The sequence below is a fragment of the Haliotis cracherodii genome, unplaced genomic scaffold (genome assembly GCF_022045235.1).
Source record: "Haliotis cracherodii isolate W230 unplaced genomic scaffold, xgHalCrac1.p SCAF_20, whole genome shotgun sequence".
Classification (NCBI taxonomy): Eukaryota; Metazoa; Mollusca; class Gastropoda; order Lepetellida; family Haliotidae; genus Haliotis; species Haliotis cracherodii.
Window position 1 is genome coordinate 8,199,082 of NW_027266276.1, and position 27,089 is coordinate 8,226,170.

Below are 27,089 nucleotides of genomic sequence, written 5' to 3' on the forward strand. Positions count from 1 at the left end.
ATGCCGCGTTTATAGTGCTAGCACACTGAGATACCATGCCGCAGTTTAACATAAACACCAAACTCAAACACAGTATAGCGACACCGAGCCGATCAGTCCTTATTTTATCACCTTTATGCCAAGCGCCAAGCAGAGTAACAACAAGTACCATTTTTTAACGTCTCTGGGTATGTCGCAGCCGGGGATCGAACCACGGACCTTCCACTCCGACCATGGAGGCAGTTTTGGTATCCAGAACCAAATAAGATAAGTGAAATGAAATTTAAGTTATGTCTTATTTATTTGTTTGTTTCATTCATTTGTTGCTTAACGCCGAACTCAGCAAGAGTGGCGGAATGTAAATAATCGAACTCGACCAGACTATCAAGTGATTGCGACTACAAGCAATGATCCATGCCTTCTGGGTACACAATCAACCCAATACATCGAGCCTGACCACAGGCCCTTGTGTCGTTGCTTAAATATTTTACATAAAATTTTCGACATCGATTAATATCACGAGTGTCAGAAATGCACTCTCCTATTATAACTTCAGACAAGGTCAGACACTCTGTACAACCTTGTATCGCTGTTTCTAAAGTAAAATCGCAAATCATGCATAAAAACTTCATAGCTACGTTGTCTAGGGTGATTATTCTATAGATTCCATTCATGATACCTCCCAATATTTTATTGATATGAATAATATCTCCCGAAAGCCGCCCAACTGGGCACAACATTCCCAACAGAATGATGGGGTGTCTGAAAGCAGCTCTCTGATTGGTAGATACTTTTAGATGTGGGGGAATACGGTTGCGTAGTAGGGCCACGGTGAATCTTTTTTTGTCTGCACATTTTTACAATAAAACTTCTTGAAGTCAATAAGGAGATAAACATAAATTGTTTTCAATAGGATATCTGTGGATTTAACCATGATAAATTGAATTTGGAACCAAACCCGCAACAGAAAGTCTAAGTGAATAAAAAGGAAGAAAAGAATTAGAAAAAAAAGTTGAATATATGTACCCTTATACATGCACGTAAAGATCAGGTTTAGAATTTGTCTTCAGCAACCTATGCTGATCGGTATCGACATGGTTGACGTACATGGATTTTATCGTATCCTAATTGCGTAGATCGATGCTCATGATCACAATCACTGGATTTGCTCGAACTTGATATACAAGCTGCCGCCAAAAAGCTGGAATATTGCTTGTTGCAACGTTAAAGAACACACCAAACAGATCAGCTGACGTCGTTAAAGGAGCAGTGAAACTAACGAAGATGATTTTACTTTTAGAAATGAACGATGTATGACATTTAAGCATGATGAGTTAGGTTTTGTTCAAATGATGTTTGATTTAAATGACTCAAAATAAATAATGATGCACTTAAAGTGAAATTATATCCATCGTCTTTGAAAAACGATGAAACAAGAGAGGCGATATGCTGGCGACAAACTTCCTGATTCAGGGTCCATGTGAACCTATTAAAATTAATTAGAATGGCCAGGTCCACTTTTTCGGATGAAACTGATTATCAGTTTCGCAAATTGACAAACCTCACATGTGAACGTCTTTTATCTGATAACTTTCGCAACAAAAAACATCATAAAAATGAAATCAAGTCTACAGCCATGGAACCTTTGGGGGAAATGAAAATATTTTATGGTGCTTCTTTAACATCCCACAATCGATGGATTTCAGTGATCCATTCAAATAATTGTCGCCACTTGTTTGCCTTAAACGCTCATTGGAATCTGTTTCGGCAGATAATTGAGACTGGTTATTGTCTGGCGTTGACGTTTTATATTATCAAGGTGAGGTGAGGTGAAATGGGGTTTAACGTCGCGTCCAAGATTATTGCACTTATATAGCGACGTGCATGCACGTGTATATGTGTCTGTGTGGCTTCTTGTACTAGTCCGGACTGATGCCGATTTATAGTGCTAGCACACTGAGATACCATGCCGTAGTTTAACATGAATACCCCACTCAGACACAGTATACTGACTCCGAGCCGACCAGTCCTTGTTTTAGCCCCTTAATGCCGAGCGCCAGACAGGGTAACAACAAGTACCATCTTTTAACGTCTTTTGGTATGACGCGGCTGGGGATCGAACCCCGGACCTTCCGCTCTCCGGGCGGACGCTCTACCATTAGACCACAGAGGCGGCCTTATATTATCAAGTCTTTGAAAGGCATTTAGAAGTGATACACATAAGGAAGAGAATTTATGGATGTCAACTTCTTTATTATGAGGAACACAACGTTTCGGAGTATATGTTTACTTCTCAATCAGAAGTTTACATCCCTAAATTCTCTAGGTTTATATCATGCGTGGCTCCATTATAAAATGTTTCTCGTGCTCATTTTTCTCAAAGGTGATGAGGGCACCAGAACCTTGTTATTATTGAGGGAGGAAGTTTTACACACAAAAATCCCCTGAAAGAAACAACGAACCCAACAGGGCACACGTTGAGTGAGTGAGTTTAACGCCGCTTTTAACAGTTTTCCAGTTATATCGTGGCGTGTCAGATTTATGTGAGAGGAAAGCCCGACGTGATGCAGGTCTCAGACGTTTACCACTTCGGTGAAACCCATGAGCACCGGGATTCGAACCCACAATCATATGTTTCTGGCGTGCCCAAGGGACGCAACTCTGCACAGCGAATCGCGGCGCCTTAGACGACTGGGCCACCCGTGCCCCCTGATCAAATGATGATAAATTGATGATCAAATTATGATCGCTCATGTTTGTTTGTTTGTTTGTTTGTTGTGTGACGCCACACTCAGCAATGTTACAGCTATATGACGGCGGTCTGTAAATAATCGAGTCTGGACCAGACAATCCAGTGATAGAGATCATGAGCACCGATCCACGCAAATGGCATACGATGACATGCATCAAACAAGTCAGCGAGCCTGACCACCCGATCCGGTTAGTCGCCTCTTACGACAAGCATAGTCACCTTTTACGGCAAGCATGGGTTGCTGAAGACCTAGTCTACCCCGGATCTTCACGGTTCGATCTCTCCCTGGATCATATAAGACACTTGGACCACCCCCGTGGTCTAGTGGTAGAGCGTCAGCCCGAAGAGCGGAAGGTCCATGGTTCGATCCCCGGCCGCGTCATACCAAAAGACGTTAAAAGATGGTACTTGTTGTTACCCTGTCTGGCGCTCGGCATTAAAGGGCTAAAACAAGGACTGGTCGGCTCGGAGTCAGTATACTGTGTCTGACTGGGGTATTCATGTTAAACTGCGGCATGGTATCTCAGTGTGTTAGCACTATAAATCGGCATCAGTCCGGACTAGTACAAGCAACCACACACACACGTGCACGTCGCTATAGTGCAATAATCTTGGACGCGACGTTAAACCCAATTTCACCTCACCTATAAGACACTTAATATAAACTGTTGACAAAAAGCAACTTTACCACTTTAAAAATTAGTTTAGTACAAACTAAATAAATGCAAGACACATTGTCCAAACACACCAATGCTCAATGCAGAGAGTGATACGTGTCCACGTTTTTTTCAGGTAGAAAATGCGAAAAAGTGAAAACACTACACGTGCAATAAGGGTAATAAATTATACGGACGCCATGTCAGACACTCACACTGATAAAAAACACACCACAGAAATGCCACGACTGACACCCACGAGAGGTCCCTGGGTATGACACAGATTGGAGCCACCCGTGCCCACATTGCAAAACTTTTGTTTACTCCCGTGTTGCTTTAACTGGCAACGTTACAGACAGACTGGGCAGACACCCGACAGGCCACGAACAGACATACCTGAGGTAACTACGCCCAATGAAGACCGGTACTTGCGTTCATTACATCTCCGGAATCGATTCCTGCTAGTAACGTCATCAGCGATGAATTCCTCAGGGCATATGGTTAGCCAGGGCAAGGCGACTCAGGGCTCAATGAATTAGGGCTTACAGACCTTACAGAGGAAGTTTTTTGATAGCGCAACATCCTCGTCAGAGATGTAGATGGGCCCGAACTGTACATCGTTGGCAGCGACGTGATATGGTGTGTAATGGTGTGGGAAGGAATTTGTGGGCAGGAGAAGGCACCACTGGTCATCGTTAACGGGAGTTTGACAGCTCAGCGTTACATGGATGACATTCTTTGTCGATTGTCCTACCATTTCTACAACAGCTGCCACGTGGTGTCCTTTATCACCATGACAACTGTACACCAGAACCCATGCAGCCCGAATTGTACAGAACTTCCTTGCAGCCACCAACGTCAACATGTTGCCGTGGCCTGCACGCTCCCCAGACATGTCCCCCATAGAACACCCCTGGGTTTTAATGGATCGTAGTGTTCCACATCCTCCAGCCAACTGACAAGAACTGACCCGGGCCCTCCAAGAAGAATTGCGACGTTTCCAACGTGACGCTATCAGAAGACTGACTTTTTCCGTGCGCCAGAGAGTTTTTGCGTGTCTTGTAGCGGGTGGTGGTCATCCACGTAATAAATGTGACGTGTCATTGAACTTAAGCGATTTTAGATGTGTGTGTGTGCTTGCTACCCCACCTCGTTTCCGGCAACTGTCATGCCAAGATCAGATGCTGTATAACTGTCATATTAAATGTTGACTTTGTTGAGACTTTTCAATACATATTACTTCGTGCATCTATCTTTTTGAGCTAGAGTGATTTAGAACTATGGTAAAGTTTCTTTTGGCCGTCTATTTATAACAAATGTTATATTTGGAATAGCACTAGAGATTCTAGTACTCTTATTGGTTGAGTCCCGGTGGCTGAGTGGGTCAGATCGCTGATTTTGTGTGCTGGCGATCAGGTGCCTCAACCTGGCAGTGTGGGTTCGAATCCCGGACGGAACTCAACCTAAAAACTATCTGTACTTAACTAAGAAAGTGTTATCTCAAGTATAACATTTGTTGCTTTTGATCGCTTTCTATTTGGCATTGTGTGTTCACGGTAGTCTATGGTTTATCAATTATAAGACCTCCTCCATTAGGACACGCACTATGAACACGGCAAAACCCTGGAGTACTCGGACACGCACTATGAACACGGCAAAACCCTGGAGTACTCCTCCTCCATTGGGACACGCACTATGAACGCGGCAAAACCCTGGAGTACTCCTCCTCCATTAGGACACGCACTATGAACACGGCAAAACCCTGGAGTACTCGGACACGCACTATGAACACGGCAAAACCCTGGAGTACTCCTCCTCCATTAGGACACGCACTATGGACACGGCAAAACCCTGGAGTACTCCTCCTCCATTGGGACACGCACTATGAACACGGCAAAACCCTGGAGTACTCCTCCTCCATTAGGACACGCACTATGAACACGGCAAAACCCTGGAGTACTCCTCCTCCATTAGGACACGCACTATGAACACGGCAAAACCCTGGAGTACTCCTCCTCCATTAGGACACGCACTATGAACACGGCAAAACCCTGGGGTACTCGGACACGCACTATGAACACGGCAAAACCCTGGAGTACTCCTCCTCCATTAGGACACGCACTATGAACACGGCAAAACCCTGGAGTACTCCTCCTCCATTAGACACGCAATATGGACACGGCAAAACCCTGGAGTACTCCTCCTCCATTAGGACACGCACTATGAACACGGCAAAACCCTGGAGTACTCCTCCTCCATTAGGACACGCACTATGGACACGGCAAAACCCTGGAGTACTCCTCCTCCATTAGGACACGCACTTTGAACACGGCAAAACCCTGGAGTACTTCTCCTCCATTAGGACACGCACTATGAACACGGCAAAACCCTGGAGTACTCCTCCTCCATTAGGACACGCACTATGAACACGGCAAAACCCTGGAGTACTCCTCCTCCATTAGGACACGCACTATGAACACGGCAAAACCCTGGAGTACTCCTCCTCCATTAGGACACGCACTATGAACACGGCAAAACCCTGGAGTACTCGGACACGCACTATGAACACGGCAAAACCCTGGAGTACTCCTCCTCCATTAGGACACGCACTATGAACACGGCAAAACCCTGGAGTACTCCTCCTCCATTAGGACACGCACTATGAACACGGCAAAACCCTGGAGTACTACATACACACACACACACACACACGCACACACACACACGCACACGCACACACATATACACACACACGCACACGCATGCGCACGCACACGCACAGGCACACGTATACACATACACACGCACACGCACGCACACACACACACACGCACACACATACACACACACGCAAACACACACACTTACTGAGATGAGGTGAAATTGGGTTTAACGTCGCGTCCAAGATTTTTGCACTTATGTAGCGACGTGCACGTATGTGTGTGTGTGTGTGGCTGCTTGTACTGGTCCGGACAGATGCCGATTTATAGTGCTACCTCACCGAGATACCATGCCGCAGTTTAACATGAGTACCGTACTCAGACACAGTATACCGACTCCGAGCCGACCTGTCCTTGCTTGAGCCCCTTAATGCCGAGCGGGGGCGGTCGGGTAGCCAAGTGGTTAAAGCGTTCGCTCCTCAGGCCGAAAATCCGGGTTCGTTTCCCGACATTGTGTGGAGCCCATTTCTGGTGTCCCCCGCCGTGTTATTGCTGGAATATTGCTAAAATCGGCGTAAAACTATACTCACTCACTCACTCATCACTAATGCCGAGCGCCAGTCAGGGAAACAACAAGTACCATCTTTTAACGTCTTTTGGTATGACGCGGCCGGGGATCGAACCCCTAACCTTCCGCTCTCCGGATGTTCTACCACTAGACCACGGATCTATTTGTTGATAATTATTAGTGTCGGGCATGATGAGTAGTTCTGATGATGTTTTTCTAAACTACCGGGCAAAAGAAAGTTTTCACCGACTTCGCTTGACCAAACACCAAAAACAACAAAGGCATATGTGAGATTTATGATGATTAATTTATAAACAGAAATAATTTTCCATGAATTAGAATGAAAATGCATTGGAATGCCAATATTGCATTCTCCGAAATACACAAAGAAAGAGTCAAGGGGGCCAAATTAAAAATTACACAAATCAGAGTTCATTGAAAAAGTGCATGAAGAGTCCATTAATGACACAGAAGTCAGGTAACACGTCATCAATAGCGAGTGTGACCACCCTGGGCATCCATGCACGCCAACACACGCCTCCTCATTGACGTCGTCAGTCGGCGGATAACGTCAACAGGAATCCTGTCCCATAAGTTCAATAGAGTCTGTTCAAGTTCCTGTCGGTTCGCTGGAGGCGGTACATGTTGTCTCAGCTGACGATCAAAATGATCCCAGAGATGTTCAATGGGGTTCATGTCTGGAGAACAAGGTGGCCAGGGCAATACGTTGACGTTAACGTTGTTCAGGTAGTCTTGACTAATTCGGGCGGTGTGAGGCCTTGCGTTGTCTTGTTGCAAAATTAATCCTCATGGCTGATGTTGAATAACGGGCACCACAACAGGTCTCAACACTTCATCCCTGTATTTATTGCGAAGCCTCCAAAATGTCTCCAAAATGGCTATCAACAATACGACTTCCTTGCTGCTTTATTTGTATGACGAAAATACCAACAGTCTTTTATATTATTCAGGCTTGGATTGTGGGTTCGAATCCCGGTTCGCCCCAATTATGTTTCCAGGTTTGTCAGCACCATACCCGTGCTCGTGGGTTTCGCCGAAGTGATAAATGTCTGAGACCTGCATCACTTCGGGCTTTCCTCCCACATTAAGCTGACACGCCGCGATATGACTGGAATACTGTTAAAAGTGGCGTTTAACCACCCAACTCATTCACTCATTCAGGCTTGTTTCGTGTTTTAATTGTATTAAGGGTTTTCTCCCGTCTGTAATCTATACGAATATGGAGTTTAGTCCTACTCATTATCAACGGAGGGAGGAATTATCCGAGTGAAGGCGAACTACTCCCCTTTACTATAGTTACTGTAGACGAGGTGACTGTGGGCGAAACAAACAAACAAACAAATAAACAAACAAACAAACATTCGACAGAGTTCCAGTTTTCACGGCAAGGTGGGTCTCCCGCATCACCCGAACGAACGCTTTTGAAAAAACGAGACCGGCCAATTGCTCCTTAATTTAACACTGTTGTGTTACCATGTATAAGTACCCAGTAATATACATGATACGCAAGGATGGCCTCTCACAAACATTACAACCTCCATTGATGTCATCCTATTGTTCTTCAGTCGGGTTAAATCTCATAAACAGGGATGTTTATAACAGCCCCGAGATTTTATAAATTAAATAATTTCCATATCATGTTTCTCGCTAGAAATTTTTTTTTTTTGCATTTTAACGCAATGTATTGAACGTCATATGACAAATGTTTTCGCAACCTTCGTATCTGTAGCCAAGTGTCCCACTAGGTTTCAGACACGCTAATAATCACGATGCTTTTGAGAATGTCTATTTCAAGTACCGTACGCCAGCAACAGATATTTTACGCTCGTTTCCTAAGGTTCATGGAAAGTATGTTTGAAACATAAAAATGTTAAAAAATTAAGTTAGTTTTTTCGGTTTATAAATTAGGTAAAACACTTCCCCTCGGGTTTTTCAGATATATGGAACACTTATCCAGCGGATGCGGGTTTTAAATATCATTAAAAAAACTTTCGACGTGTTTTATCCTACACAAAAATTATAATGTTACAGGTTACGAAACAATTCATAGTTGCGATCACAACTACATATTGAATGAATCACTCATAAAATATCAAACGTGCACCAATACTTGAAGTTTACATGGTACCTGGCGATAACATCGCTTGCTGGTGCTATAACTTAAGTAGGAATGACTGGTCGTTATGCTAATTCGCAAAAAAAAATTTCAATGTGTCAAAACTTTTATCATATATTTCAAAACCTAGACTACAACCTATCTAAACTGACAAACATCATACAGAGTAAGCACATTTTCTTGACAAGTTCATACCAGGGCCATTTAACCCTCAACACGTCTCGATGTCCAGACAAATATACGCCGACATTCATGTTATTACAATTCAAAGAAGAATACATATCGCAACTGTACGTTTTTATTACAGAAACTAGACTGAAAATGATAAGCACGTTTCGTTATCGTTAGTGATGTATGTTTTGGGGAAGTAATGTAAACGTCTGGGTTTTTTGCTGTTTACGTGCAGCCGTTCTCGCATCCCAAGAACTCATTCTGACGTTATAGATTACAACATATTCAAAAGTATTCCCGCATCGTGTTGAGACATTGATACAAAAATATAACGCTTTATCATTAGTGATGTGTGGTCGGAGTAGGTTTGTTGGAGACTTGTAAATAATCGAGACAAACCAGTGATTGATGTTATGAACAAGTCGACCTTTACGGCAAGCATAGGTTGCTGGAGACCTATTATAACCTTAATCTATTCTAAGACAAAAGGAGGCACGGGTGGCCCACTCGTCTAAGGCGCCGCGATTCGCTGTGCAGAGTTGCGCTCCTTGGACACGACAGAAACCTATGATTGTGGGTTCGAATCCCGGTTCGGCCCGATTATGTTTCTAGGTTTGTCAGCACCATACCCGTGTTCGTGGGTTTCACATAAGGTAAACGTCTAAGACCTCCCACATCAAGCTGACACGCCGTGATATAACTGGAATACTGCTAAAAACGGTGTTAAACCCAACTCATTCACTCACTCCAGACAATAATCCCCTTGTGTGGATGGGAAGTAAGTTTCCAAATTGTTGGTCAAATTTGGTTTGCTTGTTACGCAGTATTCACTCACTCACTCTGCATCGCTTTCATCCTCATTTGTAACAGTTTGGTATATACAGACAGGATGCGTACAAAGGCACCGATTATTTAGTTAACTGTACTTATATGCAAGAAGAGAAGTCAGACTTACAAGGTGAGGTGAGGGTATTGCATCTATATAGTTACGTGCATGCATGTGTGTGTGTTTCTGTGTGCGTGTGCATGTGCGTGTGTGTTCGTGTGTATGCTTGTAGTAGTCCGGGCTTTTGCCGGTTTGACAGTGCTTGTCCAATAGTTCTTTGATTGGTTGGTTGTTTAACGCCGCAATCAGCACTATTCCATCTATATGACGGCGGTCTGTAAATGATGGAGTCTGGACCAGACAATCCAGTGATTTATATTATGAGCATCGATTCACACAATCGTGGGGGGGGGGGGCGGGGGGGGTCAGCAGAACAAGCTTTCAACGTAATGAATGGACAAAGGGCACACCCATCTAAGATCGCTCAAGTTCAATGACACGTCACATTAATAGCGTGTATGATCACCCCCTGCTACAACACACGCAAAATCTTTCCGGTGCACAAAATCACAGTGTCAGTCGTCTGATGACGTCAGGTGGGATACGTCTCCATTCTTCTTGGAGAGCCCGGATCAGTTCTTGTCGGTGGGCAGGAGGATGTGGTCGCTGTCGAACACGACGATCCATGACATCCCAGATGTGTTCCATGGGGGACATGTCTAGGTAACGTGCAGGCCACGGCAAGAAGTTCTGTACGCTTCGGCCTGCATGGGGTCTGGCGTTGTCCTGCTGATAAGGACACCACGTGGCAGCTGTTGTAGAACTGGTTGGACAATCGACGAAGAATGTCATCCATGTAACGCTGAGCTGTCAAACTCTCGTTAACGATGACCAGTGGTGTTCTCTCCTGCCCATAAATTCCTCTACACACCCTCAACCATACGGCACGAACTCCTGAACGCAACATGCCGCCGTTCGTTCACAACTCACAACCCTCTGCCTGTCACGTCAGTGCCAACGACATGCAGCCCGGACCCATCTCAAACTCGACGACGAATTTCAGTTTTAGAGTGATAAAGTCTTTTCAGGCCGTCAGTCCATGTTCAAACATTGTAAAAGGCCAGTTATTTAAAAAATATATGAATTCCTGTCTAATTGTATATGCGGAACAGCTTTAATTAAACAGTTGTTCAGAGCGTATGCTATCCACAAAATTACACAACACGAAGCAGTTAAGCATACCGTTATCTTAACCATGCTATCTGTCATCATGTTCGAAAGAAATGGAGAGAAAATAAATGATATGAGTTTACTGGGAAATACATTGAAATAGCGGGCATAACGTCACCCACTTGCCTTTGACGCATACCCCCGAGACAAAATCTCTGTCTAGCGGCGGCATTAGCGTTTAAGTATATCTCTTTGATGCTACTCAGAAAAAGGTTTCGATAACACCGCTAGCTTCACTCAATTTAAAAAACTTGTCTCCCTAACGACTGACCTACGACATGCGGACGTCTGCCCCGAACAGGCAGATACCTTAAGAAAATCTCAAGATATCGAGTTCCTCGTTGTGTCAAAGTGCGGCCCAGCTGATATGTTTTCAAGCCTATAAGACTACTTAAAAAAGGTAACCTACTCAATTAAACAGAGCGAGAGTCGTGAAAGAACTAGACAATTAACATCTCCTCGGATGTGTTCAGAAGCACTTTAACCACTAATTATCATCCTAATTGTACTGGATATGCCGCAATGAATTAACCGCTGAGCAAAAGAAGTTTACACTTGAAAAATGGATTTGACCCAGAAATTACAACCGTTATCAAAATGTTATTAGTCTGAATGTCTGATATCTTGGAAACGAATCAAACTCATCCTTACAATTCTGCTTTACTCTGCTCATTACATCATCAGCGAATAACCATGTCTTGTTTGTTTCAGTTTAAACCACCATCAAATATGGGTGCATGCTTTGCCTTGTCCGGCATTTATATCTGGGGTTTATGTTACTGTTTATTTGTTTGTTGTTAAACGCCGCACTCAGCAATATTCCTGCTATATGACGGCGGTCTGTAAATAATCAAGTCTGGACCAGACAATCCAGTGATTGACATCGGTCGAGAGGGGCACGAGTCGCTATTCGGCTTGTCCCGGAATAACGCAAGTTGGTCACGAATGGGGATTTAGAATAAGGGCCAGCAGGCAGGTGTCGAGATAGATCGCGTGTGCTCCTGATAGCAAATTGACACCGTACCTGTTCTTGTTCTATAAACTTTATAAGGGAACAAAACCCAACAAAAGATCAACAACTGTTAACATCTCTCAGTTAATACGCACCACCAGCAGTTCACTTCATTCACAGTGGCACAAACATTCACGGTAATTTAATCACACAAAGTCTCCATTTGTGAACCATTTATATCAAGAATGCTAAAAGCCGAGACACTTTATAAAGGAGCATTATACAACCACACATAAGCTACACTTTTGTGTACATGTTGTTTGGTGTATTGACACACTTACATAAAGAATTGCCCCAAACTCAGAAACATCATTAACACTAGTCGCTGAAAAAGAGATAGAGTTATCACGAAGAGGTTCACTGACCTTTAATAGGAGATAGCATGGGTGATTATCCTGGCAACTCAGTGCCTCTATATAAACAATTGCCAGAACTTGACTTTAGAATGATAAGAAAGGTGAAACAAATTGCGCTTATCGGATAACCGTCAAGATGTGTGAAAGGGGTTATCGAGCGAAAGAGGCCACGGAACAGCTGTCTCTTTGTAAGACTGTGTTTTTTGCATATCTTTGTCAATGGAAACTTTTATCGATCAAAACCCGGACCATATTCATAAGAAATCTCTGCTAAAAGCAGGGTCGATTGTATGATTCCGAGTATATCACGAGCTTGTGTCTATGAATAAGTATGAAATAGTGATGACACCAGGTGTTCATATCCTGCCTCAACTGTGTCATCCGTCACAAACACATGCAAAGGCAAGTTAACATAAGGAATTTCATCAAATTTAGAAATTTCCTCCTCACGTTTACCTTGAAACCTTTGCAACGTCACGGCGGGGACATTAAACATGCTCAATGCAACTACCCAGTGAAGACCCCGTTAATCCGGAAACCTCACCTTTATGACGGCGGTCTGTAAATAATCGAGTCTGGACCAGACAATCCAGTGATTTATATTATGAGCATCGATCCACGCATTTGGGAACGATGACAAGCATCAACCAAGTCAGCGATCACCCGATCCCGTTAGTCGCCACTTACGACAAGCATAGTCACCTTTTATGGCAAGCATGGGTTGCTGAAGACCTTTTCTACCCCGGATCTTCACGGGTCTTAAGTTGTTTAAGTGTTTTGGCGACTATTGTAACTTTTGAATAGCGTTTGTAATCGTTTGGTCAAATCAAACTTTCTCATGGATAGTTTTTTGTGCCCGTCATTTTTTTATACGTGCCGAAGACTCGCATAATATAACTGTCATTCATAATGTATCTCAATTACGATGCAAAAAAACACTCTTGGCTAATAATCACTGTGCAGTATAGACAACCACAAACGTATCACTATTCTTTGTCAGAATCAGAATCAGAATCAGTTTATTCTCTAAAACCACAAAAGGTGGTACAAGAGCATATTACAATAAATAATTATGTGTATGTATCACTATTCTTTTATCAGAAGTGAATACACTGACAGCTGACGTCCCGCTTGAGTGAGTGAGTGAGTTTGGTTTTTCGCCGCTTTAAACAATATACCGGCAATATCACGGCGGGGGACACCAGAAATGGGATTCGCACATTTTACCTGTGTCGGGAATCGAACCCGGGTCTCGGCGTGACGAGCGAACGCTTTAACCACTAGGCTACCCGACCGCCCCCGTCCTGCTTGAATTAACGCGTATGAGCATGCGGGTAGCTGTCTACACATCCTCACCTAGAAAAAGAGAAGACGGTAGCTTTCCAATATCAATTTATTTAATCGCCTTGTGAGAAAAAACAACCGCATTTTTTTTTTTAAAATAGCACATATATGCCAGCTGTTTGAGTTAAGTGCAAGATTGGATTTTTTTCGATGTTCACGGCCTTTGATATTTTGAAAGAGAAATATTTCTTCTCCGCAATTAATACCAACGAAAAAAAGTAACTTTTTTTCTTTTAAAGTTCAATAAAAAACAAATTTATATGTTGAAATTAAATATTTCATCTTTCAATAAATATTCATGAGGGTATCGTCTCGATTTTTAGGTCCTGATTCACAGTTTGCACGTGCATGTTAATGCGTACAATTTGGATGTGTACGTGTGTGTTGGAAGGATTATACATGGTTTTTGAATGTGAACAGAAGGCACTAATTTATTAACAATCAGGTGCTCAACAAACAGTTTTGTTCAACCGTACAAAAACGGTTGCGCAATGCCACGGATTGCTGAAAGTCAACGTCTGCATGTGCGCACCGAGGGCAGCAAGACAAAATTGCCAAACATTTAAATGTTCATCGAAACACAATATTATCTCTTTGGAGACAGGACAGCCTCCGTGGTCTAGTGGGAGAGGGTCCGCCCGGAGAGCGGAATGTCCGGGGTTCGATCCCCGACCGCGTCATACCAAAAGACGTTAAAAGATGGTACTTGTTATTACCCTGTCTGGCGCTCGGCATTAAGGGGCTAAAACAAGGACTGGTCGGCTCGGAGTCAGTATACTGTGTCTGAGTGGGGTATTCATGTTAAACTACAGCATGGTATCTCAGTGAGCTAGCACCATAAATCGGCATCAGTCTGGACTAGTACAAGCAGCCACACAAACACACACACGTACATGTACATGCACGTCGCTATATAAGTGCAATAATCTTGGACGCGACGTTAAACCCCATTTCACCTCACCTCACCTTTGGAGACAGCAGGGTAACACTTATGACTTGCCACGGCCGGTCGTACATCTGGCACGTCAACACGCAACAACATTCGGTTAGTGCATCTACAGAATCGATACCAACTGCCGCATCAGCAGCTAGGACTACCTGCTGTGAGACAATTTGTGACAATTAGTGGCAACGATACGCAACAGGTTGAGTTGACACAACATCCGATCCCAGCGTCCAATTTTGCTTCCACATCACCGCTAGGCACGCCTAGCTTGGTATGGACGGCGTCTGAGGTTCAGAAGACTAGACTGAGACAGTAAACTCTTCACAGATGAGTTCTGATTTCATCTTGACAGCTCTGGTGGTCGTAGAAGGGTCTACAGGCGTCCTGGAGAACGTTTTAACGATGCTGGCGTTACCAATGGTCGTCAGTTTGGGGGTGGAAGTGTAAAAGTATGGGGTGGCATCACAACTCACGGGAGAACACCACTCAATTTGAATGGCGAACGCTACCGGAACGACATCGTTGCACGTGTTGTAACATACTTTTTGAGGCAGCATAACGTTGCTCCACACAGAACAGGTCGGGGATGTGATGGAACGACGGACACCACAGGATCAGGATTAGACGGTATCGCCAGCTCAGCTGGACCAAGGCTGTTTTCAATCATCTGATGCCATCTGCATTAACGCGAATGGTGATCACACCTGATATTGACATTGGTAATTGAGTTGTTACACCACCCTTTATTGAGGGCGTGCCTCCTGTTTCCAGATATAGGCTTTGTCAGAATCAGAATCAGAATCAGTTTATTCTCTAAAACCACAAAAGGTGGTACAAGAGCATATTACAATAAATAATTATGTGTATGTACAAAAAGCAGACAAGATGGCAGTTAATAACATTATGTGATTACCTAGTATTTTTAATACTAATGGACATTTTTACAATAAATATCCATGAAATTCTTAAGATCCGTTTGTGTTTGTTGTTGATAAGAGTTTTACAAATTTTATAATATTTGGCCATTCAGTATAATATGATGAGAGAAATGTTTGTCTCTCTCTTAGAAAGAAATTACATCTGAATAAGTAGTGAAGTGCATCAGCAATAGATCAATCCAATCGCTCAATGCATTGGTCGACGAATAACACCACTATATATATTATACAGTTACCCTTTTCGTAAGTATACTTCATGAAGATGTGTTTTTGACACTTATATTTATGTTGTGGAATTCGACACACACATTCTCGCTAAAGCGGCGGAATGAATGAATAATTGAATTCGTCAGCAAAAGCGGTTGAGTTGCACGGGGGATACTCTTTCAACTCCAGACAGTGTTCGAAACAAAGTTTCATTTAAAACAAATGTTTATCGTAAAATCCTCGATTTTGAAAAAGAGATCTTCAAGCGCCTGCTGTACTCTTTTGAAATCATGTAGAGGGTGTAATACACAACAGGATATTATAACCACAGGATATTAGAACCACAGGATATTAGAACGACGGGATATTAGAACAACAGGATATTGGAAACAACAGGATATTAGAACAACAGGATATTAGAACAACAGATTATTAGAAACAACAGATATATTAGAACAACAAGATATTGCAACAACCGGTTATTAGAATAACAGGATATTAGAACAACAGGATAATACAACAACAGGTTATTAGAATAACAGGATATTAGAAACAACAGATTATTAGAACAAGATATTACAACAACAGGTTATTAGAATAACAGGATATTAGAACAACAGGATAATACAACAACAGGTTATTAGAATAACAGGATATTAGAAACAACAGATTATTAGAACAAGATATTACAACAACAGGTTATTAGAATAACAGGATATTAGAACAACAGGATAATACAACAACAGGTTATTAGAATAACAGGATATTAGAAACAACAGATTATTAGAACAAGATATTACAACAACAGATTATTAGAACAAAAGGATATTGCAACAACCGGTTATTAGAATAACAGGATATTAGAACAACAGGAAAAATACAACAACAGGTTATTGGAACATATTGTATAAAATTTACTTCCTAATTTTATGACATTATGCACTATTGTAGGGAATTGCATTGGGCTTTTGATTATATTAATACTATATTATGCTTTTTGTATTTATATTTGTTTATTTTGCGACATCCTTCGGTATCTACTAGATCGATGTTGATTGACCACATAGCAGGGTTTAAGGTTTAGGATACGTTCAAGAGCATCTAACGTTTCATTGCTCCAGATCTGATTACGGCAAAAGTATTGAAGCTACCAACACATAACTTCTTTCTGGAGACAGTCCAGTGGTAAATCAATATTTATTACTATGTTTGAGTAGGAAACTGAAAAATGCAATTTGCTTTCGGTGCAAATGAAACTTTTCCTAGCATAAATTAATCTATGAAATATATTTACAGTTCTGAATCTCTGAAGAAAATAGATTACTTGAAGTTTCAAACCAATGTGCCACCGCGACCTTAATCCACTTGTCACCTCAATCCACTCACGTCATCCTCGTAAATACAGGGTATTATATCCTTATTATGTTATGATAACAACCCTGGACCCACCGCGACCGTAATCCACTTGTCACCTCAATCCATACACGTCATCCTCGTAAATACAGGGTATTATATCTTTATTCTGTTATGATAACAACCCTGGACCCACCGCGACCGTAATCCGCTTGTCACCTCAATCCACTCACGTCATCCTCGTATATACAGGTTATTATATCTTTATTCTTTTATGATAACAACCCTGGACCCACCGCGACCGTAATCCACGTGTCACCTCAATCCACTCACGTCATCCTCGTAAATACAGGGTATTATATCCTTATTCTGTTATGATAATAACCCTGGACCCACCGCGACCGTAATCCACTGGTCACCTCAGTTCATACACGTCATCCTTGTAAATACAGGGTATTATATCTATATTCTGTTATGATAACAACCCTGGACCCACCGCGACCGTAATCCACTTGTCACCTCAATCCACTCACGTCATCCTCGTAAATACAGGGTATTATATCCTTATTCTGTTATGATAACAACCCTGGACCCACTGCAACCGTAATCCACTTGTCACCTCAATTCATACACGTCATCCTCGTAAATACAGGGTTTTATATCCTTATTCTGTTATGATAACAACGCTGGACCCACCGTGACCCTAATCCACTTGTCACCTCAATTCATACACGCCATCCTCGTAAAAACAGGGTATTATATCCTTTTTCTGTTATGATAACAACCCTGGACCCACCGCGACCGAAATCCACTTGTCACCTCAATTCATACACGTCATCCTCGTAAATACAGGGTATTATATCCTTATTCTGTTATGATAACAACCCTGGACACACCGCGTCCGTAATCCACTTGTCACCTCAATCCACTCACGTCATCCTCGTAAATACAGGGTACTATATCTTTATTCTGTTATGATAACAACCCTGGACCCACCGCGACCTTAATCCACTTGTCACCTCAATCCACACACGCCATCCTCGTAAATAGAGGGAATTATATCTATATTCTGTTATGATAACAACCCTGGACCCACCGCGACCGTAGTCCACTTGTCACCTCAATCCATACACGTCATCCTTGTAAATACAGGGTATTATATCCTTATTCTGTTATGATAACAACCCTGCACCCACCGCGACCCTAATCCACTTGTCACCTCAATTCATACACGCCATCCTCGAAAAAACAGGGTATTATATCCTAATTCTGTTATGATAACAACCCTGGACCCACCGCGACCGTAGTCCACTTGTCACCTCAATCCATACACGTCATCCTTGTAAATACAGGGTATTATATCCTTATTGTGTTATGATAACACCCTGGACCCACCGCGACCTTAATCCACTTGTCACCTCAATCCATACACGTCATCCTCGTAAATACAGGGTATTATATCTATATTCTGTTATGATAACAACCCTGGACCCACTGCGACCGTAATCCACTTGTCACCTCAATCCACTCATGTCGTCCTCGTAAATACAGGGTATTATATCCTTATTCTGTTATGATAACAACCCTGGACCCACCGCGACCTTAATCCACTTGTCACCTCAATCCACACACGCCATCCTCGTAAATAGAGGGAATTATATCCTTATTCTGTTATGATAACAACCCTGGACCCACCGCGACCTTAATCCACTTGTCACCTCAATCCACTCACGTCATCCTCGTAAATACAGGGTATTATATCCTTATTCTGTTATGATAACAACCCTGGACCCACTGCAACCGTAATCCACTTGTCACCTCAATTCATACACGTCATCCTCGTAAATACAGGGTATTATATCCTTATTCTGTTATGATAACAACCCTGGACCCACCGCGACCCTAATCCACTTGTCACCTCAATTCATACACGCCATCCTCGAAAAAACAGGGTATTATATCCTTATTCTGTTATGATAACAACCCTGCACCCACCGCGACCGTAATCCACTTGTCACCTCAATTCATACACGCCATCCTCGTAAATACAGGGTATTATATCCTTATTCTGTTATGATAACAACCCTGGACCCACCGCGACCGTAATCCACTTGTCAACTCAATCCACTCACGTCATCCTCGTAAATACAGGGTATTATATCCTTATTGTGTTATGATAACAACCCTGGACCCATCGCGACCTTAATCCACTTGTCACCTCAATCCACACACACCCTCCTCGTAAATAGAGGGAATTATATCTTTATTCTGTTATGATAACAACCCTGGACCCAATTGCCACCAAGGATTCGTTTCGGAAGTGACGTCGCCCTTATCAGCAACGAAGCAAAAATAAGTGTTGTCTGATTGGGCGGTTATTTTGAACTTCTTGGTAGAGAGATTTCTGGTCGAGAACGGGTTCAGGGTATTTATCAAAATAGAATAAAGATATATTACCCTGGATACTCGAGGATGAGATAATGCCGGAGAACACGGATTTACTGAGTACTACCGCAATATTTCGAGATTAGTGAACAACTTAAACAGGTTTTTTTTTATTAATATGTTGGCCGATTAACTTAGCCTGACACAACATAGAACATCCACACGCCATTTCCCCATTATAACAAGTGCATTAGAGACAAGAAGCCATGTCTGGATAGAGGCTTTAGAAAGGAATTAGTGAATTGCTTTGCTTTTTCTAAATACGTTGAGCGATTAACATGGTCGGACGCAATCGAAGGCGATTTCCCCATAACAACCAGTAAGATAAAAGGCAAACATCCGTTTATACATGGAGACAGTAGAACGGAATTCTGTTCCCATAAAATGTCCAGACAGATGACGTCGTGTGGTAGTCGCCAGTAAATGATAACCATGTAAGAGAATCCAGGTGGTGGTAGTTGTGTTTATAGGAGCTTTGACAGTAACAACGAACTCGCCACGATGCGTGAAAATCAGATGTTTCAGCTTGACACAACTCCATGTGTCAATGGTTTTGTGATTCGGAAGTGTATGGGTACCCGACAGCAAAATCGCCCTGTCTTTTATTTCACCTTTTCGGCTTTTTCCATCCATCCAATAATTATTTTAAGAGGTCACGGGGTAATATTTTGACCCCCGGGGTAATATATTGTCTTAATTTCAACCACGGACTTGGTTAGAAAACTATGTCATAAACAAAGTACAAAATCCATTTTCTGATCGGTTAAACTTTGTAGGCGGATGAAATACTGTAAATGGATGTTGATATTCCTTGGCTTTAAAGAGAAGCCAAACGCAGAATTATACCCCGTCTGATATCGATAGAATGAAAATCACTAATCACTATTTATAGCATAGTACTCTCATCATCAACAAAATAATCGATCATACTAAATAAAGCCACTGATCAAAAGCAAATATGCATTGATTGTGACTGCTTAAAAATGAAAATGAGATATTATTCACATTTCATTTCAAATTTATTTTAAAGTTCAATCATTTATAGAACAATAAGCCAAAGGAAAATTTTATCGCATTTTGTGTGAATTCACAAACAAGCAATCAAACACATCTAGGGTCATACGTGTCAGTTTTCACGAAACCAAAACAGATGATGAAAATATGATAACAAATCTTCCGAACGGTTCCATCACATCTTGGAAATGACATCAATATCTTGTTGACTTCCCCAGGGGCCCATACAGGCTTGGACGCAACGGCTTGATGACGTAAGGTCCCTGATGACGTAAGCTCCCTGATGACGCTGCTGATGACGCTCCAATAACGCACGTACCAGCCGCCGTAGTACTAATTGTTCTGCAGGTTTGGACGTTCCTTTAGCTGTCGTTCAAGATGATCCCAAAGATGTTTTCTCTAGGTGAGAGGTCGAGTAGGTGTCAATAGGTGTATGAGTGAGTTAGTGAGTTTGGTTTTACGCCGCTTTTAGCAATATTCCAGCAATATCACGGCGGGGACACCAGAAATGGGCTTCACACATTGTACCCATGTCGGGAATCGAACCTGTTTCTTCGGCGTGACGAGCGAACGCTTTAACCACTAGGCTACCCGACCGCCCCAATAGGAGTATGAGCCCTGATTATGTTTCTTGTTTTGTCGGCACCATGGTATAACCCATGCACGTGGTTTCCACTAAGGCTGGAATCGTCTAAGGTTTCAATCACCTCACGCCGTGATATACATAAACACTGTTCAAGTGGCGTTAAACCAAATTTACTCACATATATAAAATCATTAACCTGTCACAATTCAGGAGGCACAGATAGCCCAGTGGTCAAAGGTGCTGAAATTCCATGAACATGATACGTGGAACTGGGATCGATACCGATCTTCTCCCGTATTGTATTCCCGTGAGCGGTAAGGTTTCAGCAACGATGTAAACGTCACTTACCGTTCTCGCTTGGGGCGCTCCATAAACAACGCTGATTCACCGCGATGTAAGTGAAATGCGGTTGTGATAAGCGTCAAACCCAATCACTCACTGATACAACTCGTCCTATGTTTAAAGTACTCGGTTAACCTGTCTATGTGTCCGAAAATCTGGAAGGCCTCTCTGGTCTAGTGGTAGAACATCCGGAGAGCCGAAGGTCGGAGGTTCGATGCTAGACGTTAAAAGATGGTACTTGTTGTTACCCTGCCTGGAGCTCGGCATTAAGGGGCTAAATGAAGGACTTGTTGGTTCGGAGTCAGTTTGCTGTGTCTGAGAGGGATATTCATGTTATACTTCGGCATGGTATCTCAGTAGGGTAGCACTATAAAATCGGCATTAGTCCGGACTAGTACAAGTAGCCACAAACTGAAACATATGGTACAAACTGAAACATATGGTACAAGTCAAAATAGGGAATTTCATCGGACATTATTTATGGAAATATCCTCCACATCATAGACCTTTTGAAAGTTTTATACGGCCTTGAATGTTGTAAACGTGAACAAACAGTTTTTAACAAGAGTCGTATAGCGCTCCTTGAAATCGTAGTAAAACGAGCATGCTCAATTCTACTTAAAAAATGAAATGTATACACTGGAAAATTGCTGGAATATTGCTCCACATAAAGGGAATGTTGACGACTGGGATGTTGAAGTCATCCCTCTTATCATACAGTTTTGTCAGTTATCAGCATAATTGGTAATCAGATCTAGTTTATAAAATGCCTCCAAATGTCATTTTTCAGCTTCATAAATCCGAGCAATGGCTCGTTTTATCATGATGTCTATTTGACAAACGATGTGTAATTCGCATCGCAATCCATTCCATCTGAGTGTTCAATCCGCAATATTCGACATCAGTTTTATATGGAACACTAGCCCGGTGACAGAAGGACAAAGTTACCACAGGAAGATCTGTACATGATGAGAACCTGTTCACGTGTGGCGTTGAGTGACTACCACGTGATATGCGAGACTATGCGAGACAGGCACATGTTATTTTGAGATCGGAGATTGATAGTAACAAAATAATGTACACGAGTTGAAAGAACGTGTCTTTTCTTATTTTTTACAAAATACGTGAGTGAGTGATTGAGTTGGGTTTAACGCCGCTTTTAACAGTATTCCAGTTATATCGCGGCGTGTCAGCTTAATGTGGGAGAAAAGGCCGAAGTGATGCAGGTCGCAGACGTTAACTACTTCGGTGAAACCCACGAGCACGGGTATGGTGCTGACAAACCTAGAAACATAATCGGGGCGAACCGGGATTCCAACCCACAATCAAAGGTTTCTGGAGTGCCCAAGGGACGCAAGTCTGCGAATCGCGGCGCCTTAGACGACTGGGTCACCCCTGCCCCCTGTGACAAAATAAGCAGCGAACGAAAGAGATTAAGGTCTAAGAATTTTTATTTTCCTTTTGGGATTACGCAACTCCACTTTTCAATAGTCGGTGAGTGGATTGTAAAATGAATTTCATTTATCAAAGAAATACATGTATGGCATATGACGTTCACGTTCGTTGGTCAATACACAACATTACGTCAGATGATGTTTGCAGCCTAGAGAAGATCCTTGCGTAGAATCCCAATAGGCCCCAATCACCCTTTACTTGTTATTTTAAATGAGGATCGACTGGTTACAATGGACGCCGTGTAGGTCATCGCGCGTCGACAGGGCAGCTGGTTTGCCCACTTTGCCAACGACTGGGTTGTTTGGCTAGACTATGCCAGACTATGCCATGTTCAAACCATCGCGATAGAAATGGTAAATACTCCGGTCCATAAAATATTCTCTCATATGAATTATTCCACTTGCGCCGTCTGTACTAGTTCCATATCAAATATATTTCAAAACGTTGAACAGGAAAACAAACCGTTAAAACCACACATTTTCTGTGGCAATTTGATTTATGTCTTATTTACTTGAATAATATTCTGCTAGAAGGAAGATGGGACCAATACATAGTGTATCAAATATTCATCACATCTACAATTTGATAAACTGGCAATGTCATGCAGGCAAGCTTTACCAAAATTGTTGTTAAGAGTACAGAGGCAATTTTATTTTACGCGTAAATAAGAAATACTACAGCTATATCCTGGTGCAAACAAGTGGTTGATAACACGAGCAACACTTGATTGTAACAGTGTGACCACTCTTAAGACATGCTAGTGATACTTTGGACATAACATACGCTGAAGTCCCAATGAGATAACATATTTTATTATATATGTAAGTGTGAAAGACGGAGTTTTCCGAATTCAGATTTTCTGCCGAAAGATATTCCACTTGGCGTAAAGGGCAAATAGCTGTGAAAATTATATGAATGGATCACTGAAATCAGTGATGGCACCAGGTGTTCGCGAAAAGGGTAAGCATGTCCTGCTCTTCCGGTAGCACCCTCCATTCGTAGAAGTATTTATTGCCTGACGCAGTACAGCACTACCCCTGCCATGCGACGTCAGCCTGTAAACTAGCCAGACCATCAAACGATCGATGTACCAGAAAATCCAGTGGCACGAGAGTACATGAAAGGCACATGCTACATCAAGGGCTAATGCAGCATTACATTCGACCAACCAACAACTGACAAAGACACATTTCTCACACACACACATTTAGGTATATCTATGCCATTCCATTACAAGAGTGCATCCATCATATTGAGGATGTTCTTGACGTCCGACAGACTGACGCTGGAGACCGGAAGTTTTCTACCTGGTGAAATTCAAAAGGTCAACCCAAGGGAACAACCAGTGTCGACCATTCGCCGAGACAGACGCGACTGGGCATAAAACGCAAAAGACAGACACAGGATGAAAGCTATGTTTCTATGCAGTCATCAATTAGGAAATAAACTTGTCAGTAGTTCTTCAGGTATCGTATGTTAAGCCACTTGATACCATAACACGGCCCACTCAAGAGACACTTATGAATCACCCACATTGGTATAAATTCTAGCATAGTTTTAAACCGTTGTCACAAAGTCAAATAGGATCCGATATCGCCACATGCAGTTCGCTTAAACGATTCCTTGTTATCGTTGTACTATGCATTTCGGTATTCTTAACAAACTACCCGTGGGATTTATCGGTAAGAAGCTAAGTCTCCAGCAACCGTTGTTGCCAGAGCGGCCAAAATGATCAGATGACTGCATGTCATAATAATCAAATTGCGTGAATCAACGCTCATGATGTCCATCACTGGAAAGTCGTGATATAGCTCCATAGCTCGAATATTACTAAGTGAGGAATTAAACAACAAACGCTTGCTACGTGGTGGTTGAAATTGAAATTGAAATGTCCTGGTGATTCTGAGAGAGTGCGTACTTGAATGTCGTGTGTCATACATACGGACATGCCATGCTCTATAAGGTGTGACCTTATTCATTGTAAACACCACATGCTGTAGTATTCCCGCTATATGACGGCGGTCTGGAAATAATCGAGTCTGGATCAGACAATCCAGTGATCAATATCATGAGCATCGATCCATGCAATTGGGATCGATGACATGTATCAACCAAGTCAGCGAGCCTGACTACCCGATCCCGTAAGTCGCCTTTTCCGACAAGCACAGTCGCCTTTTACGGCAAGTATGGGTTGCTGAAGACCTATTCTACCCCGGAATCCAATTGGGATACGATGACATGCATCAACCAAGTCAGCGAGCCTGACCACCCGATCCCGTTAGTGGCCTCTTACGACAGGAATGGATTGCTGAAGATCAATTCTAACCCGGATCTTCAGGGGTGTTGGTGAAGATGATAATATGGAATAAAAATGATATTAATAAAGAATAAATAATTTTATGCTCATAGTGTTTCTCCTTGAAGATTTTGACACCGACGCTATTCAACCTAACATTTCCCCATGAATTACATCAATACGATTCTGAATGTACACAGGGGCTCTATGACTTAATGGCTAATCTATAAATATACTATATACTACCCCAGGGCCTCCCTTGTCTCATACCAGGGACGGACATACACATGTTTATGGGAAACACGAGTAATTTAATCTTAACAAATGCCTTGTGATCGACAATCCAGACTATTTACCAATTGATTGGGCTAGCCAAAGACAAGGCCTATTGTCCCCTCTGTCTCTCACATATCAGTCAATCATTGCACCTGCCTGTCGTTCAGAACTGATTTTAAAAAAATGTTCCCGCGAGAAAACTGATCAACCACTCCTTGATGACCCTGTCTATTAACTAAGAACAGGTTAGGTTTAGAGGCATTTAGAAGTGATACACATAAGGAAGAGAATATATGGATGTCAACTTCTTTATTATGAGAGACACAACGTTTCGGAGTCTATGCTTACTCCTTCATCGTCTAAATCAAATTCCACCGATATGCATCTGGTGAACTGAAACATTTTGAACAACATGTTCTTTAGGAAGAGAATATATGGATGTCAACTTCTTTATTATGAGAGACACAACGTTTCGGAGTATATGCTTACTCCTTCATCACCTAAAGCAAATTCCAACGATATGCATCTGACGAACTAAAACATTTTGAGCAACATGTTCTTTAGGAAGAGAATATATGGATGTCAACTTCTTTATTATGAGGAACACAACGTTTCGGAGTATATGCTTACCCCTTCATCAGGACCTAAAGAACACGTTGTTCAAAATGTTTCAGTTCATCAGCTTCATTTCTGTGGAATTTGCTTCCGCTGACCTTTCTACTTTAATTTCTTGATTGAAAACTTCACTCTTTCAACGCAAATGACTTCCTGACTCTTCATGAATGCGCTAGGAACGATGTGTTTTGTGTTGTGTATTATAGAACTTTATAAGTGACCTTATTATTATAGTATTATGTACAGATTAAAATAAATAAATGCATCAAAGAGGACTTTGGTGTTCCTGGCACAGTCAATTTACTATACATATGTTATTATTATTTTTATGATTATGATTATGATTATTATTATTATTATCATCATCAGCAGCAGCAGCATCATTATTATTTACAGAATAAAAAAACTAAATGCAGCAAATAGGGTTTGGTTGATCCTGGCACAGTCAGGATGGTTAGGCTCATCATCAGCTCAGGGCCCTCGCCCCCTCTACACACAGCCCAGACAGCGAATGGGACTTCTCCCAGGAAGCGCTGCCCAGACGAAACCACCGAGACCTTTTCAGAGAATGGGAAGACTCCCCAACACTGCAGCCTTCTGCATTACCCAGATTGTCAGAAGGGATGCATTCCTGGTAACAAACCCGGGTACTCTCCCAATGTCAGTCAACAGATTTGGAGGCACCAAACCTAAGGCACCGAGAACAATAGGGAGTCGGACAACTTGGTACTTGGATGCGAGAGTGATATTTCGAAAGCCAGGTCCGCATATTTGCCATGTTTATTCCAGAATCTTGTCAATCACATTAGTGTCAGAAGGGACAGAAAACTCAGAGATGTAAATGATTTCATTGGATTTTTGAAAAAGGACAAGATCAGGTTTATTGGCCTGGATAGGTCTGAGGCTATATACGGGCCCATTCAAA